Source organism: Lissotriton vulgaris, chromosome 10 (assembly GCF_964263255.1).
Source record: "Lissotriton vulgaris chromosome 10, aLisVul1.2, whole genome shotgun sequence".
Taxonomy (NCBI): Eukaryota; Metazoa; Chordata; class Amphibia; order Caudata; family Salamandridae; genus Lissotriton; species Lissotriton vulgaris.
In genome coordinates, this window is record NC_141698.1 from 815,189,406 (window position 1) to 815,196,289 (window position 6,884).

The 6,884-nt window shown below is 48.7% G+C and overlaps 1 long non-coding RNA gene across 1 annotated transcript; it reads left to right on the plus strand.

Moving 5' to 3' along the window:
- Nucleotides 1-267: 267 nt before the first annotated feature.
- On the plus strand, nt 268-2,218 carry LOC147688829 (uncharacterized). Its single transcript, XR_015300565.1, has 6 exons — nt 268-377; nt 811-915; nt 1,009-1,086; nt 1,208-1,316; nt 1,436-1,525; nt 1,815-2,218. It is a non-coding gene; the product is annotated as an uncharacterized LOC147688829 (long non-coding RNA).
- Nucleotides 2,219-6,884: the final 4,666 nt, after the last annotated feature.

A 6,884-nucleotide genomic window follows, 5' to 3' on the forward strand; every position in this document is an offset into this window, starting at 1 on the left:
ATATATACACATCGATACAGGCGATGTTCGTTATGTCAACCTCGAATTTAAATATATATTTACGATTATATCCCACAAACCTTCAGTTTATGTATAAAAAGCCCCCTTTGGTCCAATAGCTGTATTTTTATATCAGGCAGAGTAGTAATCTGTAACCTCATAACTAGTTACACCATTTAACAATGGCGCCCACAGAGTCCGGGAGTTTCGGCAACCTCTGCGCATGCGCGTCCCAAACCTGTGTTTCCACAGCTGACACACATCAGGAGTCAGGACCCCTAGATGTATAAATTCACGGGTAAAACGACACTCGGGCAGCGTAGCAGAAACCAGAAGCAGACGTACCCGTGGTCGGATTATACCGAACGAACGCGAAGGTAAGCGGGAGGAACCCTATCTTGACAACTGGAGGGACCCGTACTCGTAGTCTATATCGTGGGAGGAGGAATCAATGAATTAAACCAGTGAATAGCGTAGCCTGCAATGTAGCATTTCTTAACTACAGGTCAGTTAATTAAAAGGGGAACCGATTGCTTCGTGAATAGCGCAGCCAGTAATGTAGCATTTCTTAACTACAGGTCAGTTAATTAAAAGGGGAACCGATCGCTTCGTTTTTTGCATCACAGCAGTCTTTGTTAGCGAAGGGAGTAGAGGGGTAGAAGTAACCTCTATAGACGATGCTAAATTTATAGAACCAGGGAATAGCGCAGTGCTAAATGCCTTATATCAAATAAACATGCTAAAATTTAAACCCTCCGATATCGAAACCAAATCTGAGTGCAAACCTTTGCATTTTTACGTTCCAAATAGAACGGACATATCCACGTCCAAGTCATCTACCACCACCCAGAGGTATATGGGGAACGCATAAAAGAAAGAATACCCCGGGGAGGAGGCATCCCCCCACATCAATAGGTATGTACATTAGTGGTAGTAACTGTCTAATCTAGAGATATTCATACTTTAAAATTCCTTGTAAATAAAAACATTCGGGATTACCTCTCACAGGGGCCCCAGCTACAGAACTTTCGTATCCTGAGAATTGTTCTTCATATTCTTTAAAAAGGCAATCCTACAAATCAGGAGGTATGTTGAAAAAATGGCTTATTAAAAAAAAATTTTTTAGTGAATGATGTGTCAACATAGGGAGGTGTATACTCTATAATTCCCCGAGCTAAATAAAATACATTGGTATTTCTTGATGCAGGGATCCTATAACAGATGTAACCCTTATATCTGAAGGATCGTCCATCTACCCGACTGGGCACATATTTGACCCTGAGAATACTAAAAAAGCAAGGGATCTGAGAAAAACGGTAATTACAAATGTCTTTAGTATACCCGGAGTAACATCCATGAATAAACAGTAATAATGGAATAAATGCCTTCGAACATGTATAAGGACTAACATCCATATAATAATGTGCCTTTTTAGACCGCGGATACTCCAACGGTTGAATTTAAATATCCAGGATAACGCGAAGTCCTGACTCCATCCATAAGAGAAGGAACCTTGTTTTTAAAGGTCAGTTGAATATGTGTGAATGATATGTATGAGCAGATATGGTAAGAACTGGTCATCGACTAGGTTATAACGGAGGGCTGTGGTAAATAAAAAGAGTGAATGATAAATTATGTTTTGCCGTTAACATCTTAGAGGTAATATGTCCATAGTAGGATATATAGGTACCTTCGAGGCATGTTTAGGAATATAGATGTCTGAATTGCACATTGAGTAGACCAGATTTGGTTTCTTAGAATATAACAGGAATCGTTTTTTCTATGTATTGAAACATTCCCTTTATAATACACAGGAAGGACACATGAGGTTAACCCCAACCACTCCAAAATTGTCCTGAGGAAGGTGTGCCATTATCTAAAGGCAGAGACACCGAAACGCGTCAACGCTCTTTCTTGTTCCTTAGAATTCACGCCCAGGAAATCTCTGTTATCAGGTCTATCTATGAAGTGGAGATGTGTTCCAAAATATAATAAGGGCTTTTGAATCTTGAAATCATTATCATCTATATATGCTTTTCACTTTTGGGGTTCTGTTTGCAATTATAAATGTCATGTGCTTCATTTGAAATCTAACTTTGATGAACTTAGACAGGATGTGTTAAATGTGTGCTTCCTTTTCCGTGGCTATTTTCATATATTGATGAATTATTTTTAACGTCGTTTTATTGTATTAATAAGTTTTCTCTCCTATGAGTTTCAGAATTTATTATGTAATGAATTGTGTTTTATTTATATGTGACAATGTCTTTTTAATAAAAAGTCTGTGAACGGTATAAATTAGTTTGTGACCAGTGATTATGAATGAGGTTCAGAATATCTAGTGTGAGTGAGTGAATACTCTTTGCCAGGGATCCTTTTTGACCTTGTACCCGGGGATCCCCTCACCCCTCTTTGCACGTTACTGTGAGAACTGCTGCAAGCTGTGTGTGTACAATTATTGGTAAGCCGGACAATAAGCAACCTAAGCTCTTCTTTGACTCTACGGCTTCTAGGAGGGGTGCTCGCCTGGTACAGGAGGCAGGGAGCTCACGATCCCCCCCTCCGCCTGTCGCTGATGCTATTCCGCAGCCCGCCACCCCGGATTTCCAGCAGATGATGCAGGAGATGCGACAGGGTTTCGCCACCATTGTGGACAAAGTGGACAAACTATCCTCACGCATGGACGCAGTGGTACAGAAACTTGATGTCCATGAGGAGCGCCTGACCACGGCGGAGCAGCGTATCTCGGATCAGGACGACACTGCGGCCACTCATACCACTCAATTGGCGAGGATGGACAATATCCTGAGAGTGATAGCTGCCAAGAATGAGGAGTTGGAGGCGAGAAGTCAGCGTAACAACATTCGCGTGGTAGGTGTGCCGGAGACGATGAATGTTGGGAAAATGGAGATGTGTGTGGAAAGACTGCTGGTTGGTGCGGTTGGAGCGGAAGCTTTTTCTACTCAGTTTATTGTGGAGCGGGCACACCGATCACTTGGACCGCGGCCGGCCTCCGGCGCGGCTCCGCGTCCTATCATTGCTCGCCTCCTGAACTATCGGGATCGTGGCGCGGCTCTTCGTGCAGCTCGCACTACCCGCTCACTTTCCTTTGAGGGGGTCAATTTCACCATATATCCGGACTTCACCCCCAAGGTGCAGGAGCAGCGTCGCAAATTCCTGGCGGTTAAGAAAAAGCTTAGGGACCTGCAGGTGGACTACGCCTTGCTATACCCTGCGAAGCTAAGGGTGACTCATCAGGCGAAGCAGACTTTCTTCACGAATCCGCAGCAGGCGGAGGACTTTGTGAAGCGTCTCAGGAGGGAGCGGGCTGCTGCTGGACGCCAGGACGAGATGGGACAGAATGACCACCAATCGGCGGGAGAAGAGGAGGACGCCTGACCAGGTTTCTAGAAGCGGGATGGCTATGCTGCACACTTTGCACTGATACTTATATGTCTGCCCTTTAGAGACTGGGTTTCCACAGGCATGTACTTTTGAGGGCGGTTGGGTGAATCGCCGGACTACTCCGAGCGTCCACTAGTTGAGACTGTTATGGAGGTGATGGTTTGGTGATAATTCTTTGCTCCGGGCACCCACTCCCGCACTGTGCCTGGTCGGATCTTCGCCCTGCGGCTGGAAGATCAGCATAGTGTGAGAGGGTGGTGAAGTGCACCTCTGGTGGACACTCCCAATGGGAATACCCCACCAATGTTAAGAGTTTTTTTTTGTGCGACTGAATTTCTGGATGGTTGGATGGATGAATGAGGTGTGGGGAGGGGGGTGGTAGGGGGTCCTGACAGTTTGGGGATGGTCAGGTGGGCGGGGGGAGGAGGGAATGCGATGGTAGTTTCTCTTTCACTTGCTGGATGTGACGGATGCGCAATGATATCTGGCTGTACCGCGTGCCTGTTGCACGGTTGTGTTGTGTTTGGTTCTGGGAGGGGGGGGATTGGTTCAATGGATGGAAGACGGCATGGATGACTGTGGTGTGCGTTACGCGAGGTGGAAGTTGTATGCAGTGGTTACTGTCCACTACATTTGCTCGGGTAGTGTGCCTGGTGCAGGGTTTCAGAGTTCCCTATCACACATTCCTTATGAGTAATGTCAGTCGAGATGTTAGATAGGATATCGATTTTGTCTTGGAATGTGCGTGGGCTTAATGATGCCAGGAAATGTCGTAATGTACTGCACTATCTGGATCGACATGCTATACAGGTGGCATTTCTGCAGGAAACGCATCTGCGCCAGGCGCCTGCACATGCGTTCGGAGGGAGGTGGGCCACAGTGAGGAAATTTTCATCGTACTCCTCTTACTCGAGGGGGGTTGCTATACTGATCAAGAAATCACTTACCTGCCACGTCTGATCTCCTCTCCTACTACCAAGCATCGCATCTGCTTGTTCTTAACGATTGGTGGTATGGGGATAGGAGTGATCCGGCATATGCCCTGGAAAGGCATCTTATGGGTGACCATACGCTCCACACCGTTCTATACTCGGCGCGTATACGCCGTGGGTTGCCATCGGTGACAAGGGTGGTCTTTGCAGTGTGGCGGCAGTCCTTGCGCCGCATGGGATGGTGGGGCAAGTTGACGGCGGAAACGCCGCTGTGGCACAACGGTCTGCTTCCAGAGCTGGCGACTCTGGCTGGGTTCGAGGGTTGGGAGACTATTGGGATTACTCAACTGGGTCACGTCGTGTCCGGCGCGACCCTCAAGTCCTTTGCAGACCTCCGAGTGGAATTCCAAATGCCTCAGTCCCAGTTTTTCCGTTACCTACAGCTGCGACATGCCCTCGCCCCAAGCATTGCCGGCCTTGACTCCCTTCCGGAGTTTAGCCCAATTGAGGCGAAAGTCTTTATGGGCGACCTGGGAGACAAGAAGGTTTCCAGGATCTACCAGACTCTGGTTATTCACTGCTCGTCTACTCTCAGCTCCCTCCGGGTAGCCTGGGAAGTGGACGTGGGCACCCTGGACGAGGACGACTGGAGAGAGGCCCTGGAGTCTCCCCGTGGCACCGCTATCGCGGTTCGGCTCCGTCTCATACAATTCAAGTATCTACATCGTGCCTATTACACACGCGAACGACTGTGGAGGGCTGGTTTGATTGAGTCATCGGAGTGCCTGCGATGTGGGGAAGTGCCTGGCACCTTGTTGCACACAGTATGGTCATGTGGTCGCCTGGCTGGCTTCTGGAGGGGTGTATGGAATTGCCTGGCTGAGGTCCTGGGCTGGGATCTTCCCCGTACCCACCGGCTGGGCCTGCTGCACGTCATGGACGGGGTTGGGGGCAACATCTATAAACGTCACCTATTGCTTCTGGGCCTGGTGGTGGCTAAGCGCGACTTGGCTCGGGCCTGGAAATCTGTGAGGGCCCCCCCCCTGTCGGCATGGAAGGCGGGACTGGACTATTTTATGGGTCTTGAGAAACCAATTTTTGAGGCGCGGGGCTGCCCGCGTAAGCACTTCAAGATCTGGAAGCGGTGGGCTGACTATCGTGGCCTATCCTTGGAACCCCCAGCGGAACCGGAGGAGGACATTTGATCGCAGCGCTGTCTCTGGCCCTAAAGGCACATCCCAGGTTGCTTCATGCCTGCTTCTCTTATATGAACCATCTCTGTGTTGCCTCTGTACATGTGTGGAAAGGGGGGGGGGGGATAGTGGATACGGGTGGGGGTGTAGTTGGGGTTGGGATGGGTAGTTGGGATTTTAAAGCTGAGCTTCATTGATACTTGCTTAGTATTTCTTGTGTATGTGATCCATACATTGATCTTGATGTGGTGACCTTGGTGTGGGAAGGTGCCTCATGCTTGTCATTCTTTTGCTCAATAAACTTGGTTGTGGAAGAAATCACTTACCTTCCAGGAGTTGGGATCACGCATGGACTCAGACGGGAGATATGTGCTGTTGTGGGGGAGGATTGGGCAGATCACTGTGCTTTTCGTGAATTGTTATGCACCGAATGTTGATACACCTGCCTTTTTTCTTGCACTATGGGGCCATATTATTGCGGTGGACGCCTCACATATTGTATGGGGGGGGGATTTTAATCTGGCAATGAGGGCTCTTGAGGACAGGTCGGAGGGAAGCTCTCAGTACAACGTCCAGGCCAGAGACGTCTTGCGGGGCATTGTGGAGGAAGCAGGCTTGATAGACAGTTGGCGATATGTACACCCCACTGTTAAGGAGGGCACACATTTTACAGCACAGGCCCACACCTGGGCGAGATTGGACTATATCTTCCTTTCCAGGGGACTTGTGGCAGGGTTACATGGTGTGACACACCTCCCCAGGACATACTCAGACCACTGTCCAGTTAGGGTTGTATTATCGGTGCCTGGACTCCACAGACCGCGGCCACCTTGGAGGCTTTTCCCTTCTGCCCTGTTGGATCCCATCTTTAAGGCGGAGCTAGGCGAGGAGGTGGAGGCTTTTTTCCTGAGGAATAGGGGTTCTGTAGAAAGTGTGGAAGTGATATGGGAGGCATTTAAAGTTACAATCCGGGGGGTCACAATCTCCAAGAGCTGTGGGATACTCAGGACTATTGTTCGCACGATTGCAGGCTTAGAGGCTGATCTACGACAACTAGAGCGTGGGTTGCTGGATGGCCCTGACCCTGATCTCATGCACCAGTTTAGGGGTAAACTCTCGGAGTACGAGGAGGAGGCGGCCAGAGAGGCGAAGCATAGGGGGAAATACTGGATGGCTAGAAGGTATTGTGAAGGTGAGAGACCAGGGAAGGTGCTTGCCGCACTTACGAGACACCAAAGGCATAGTTCAGATGTGTTGGAATTGGTCTTGCCTGATGGTACGCGCTGTACAGACACGAAGGATATTCAGGACACGTTTATACATCATTACGCACACTTATACACTTCCCAGCAAT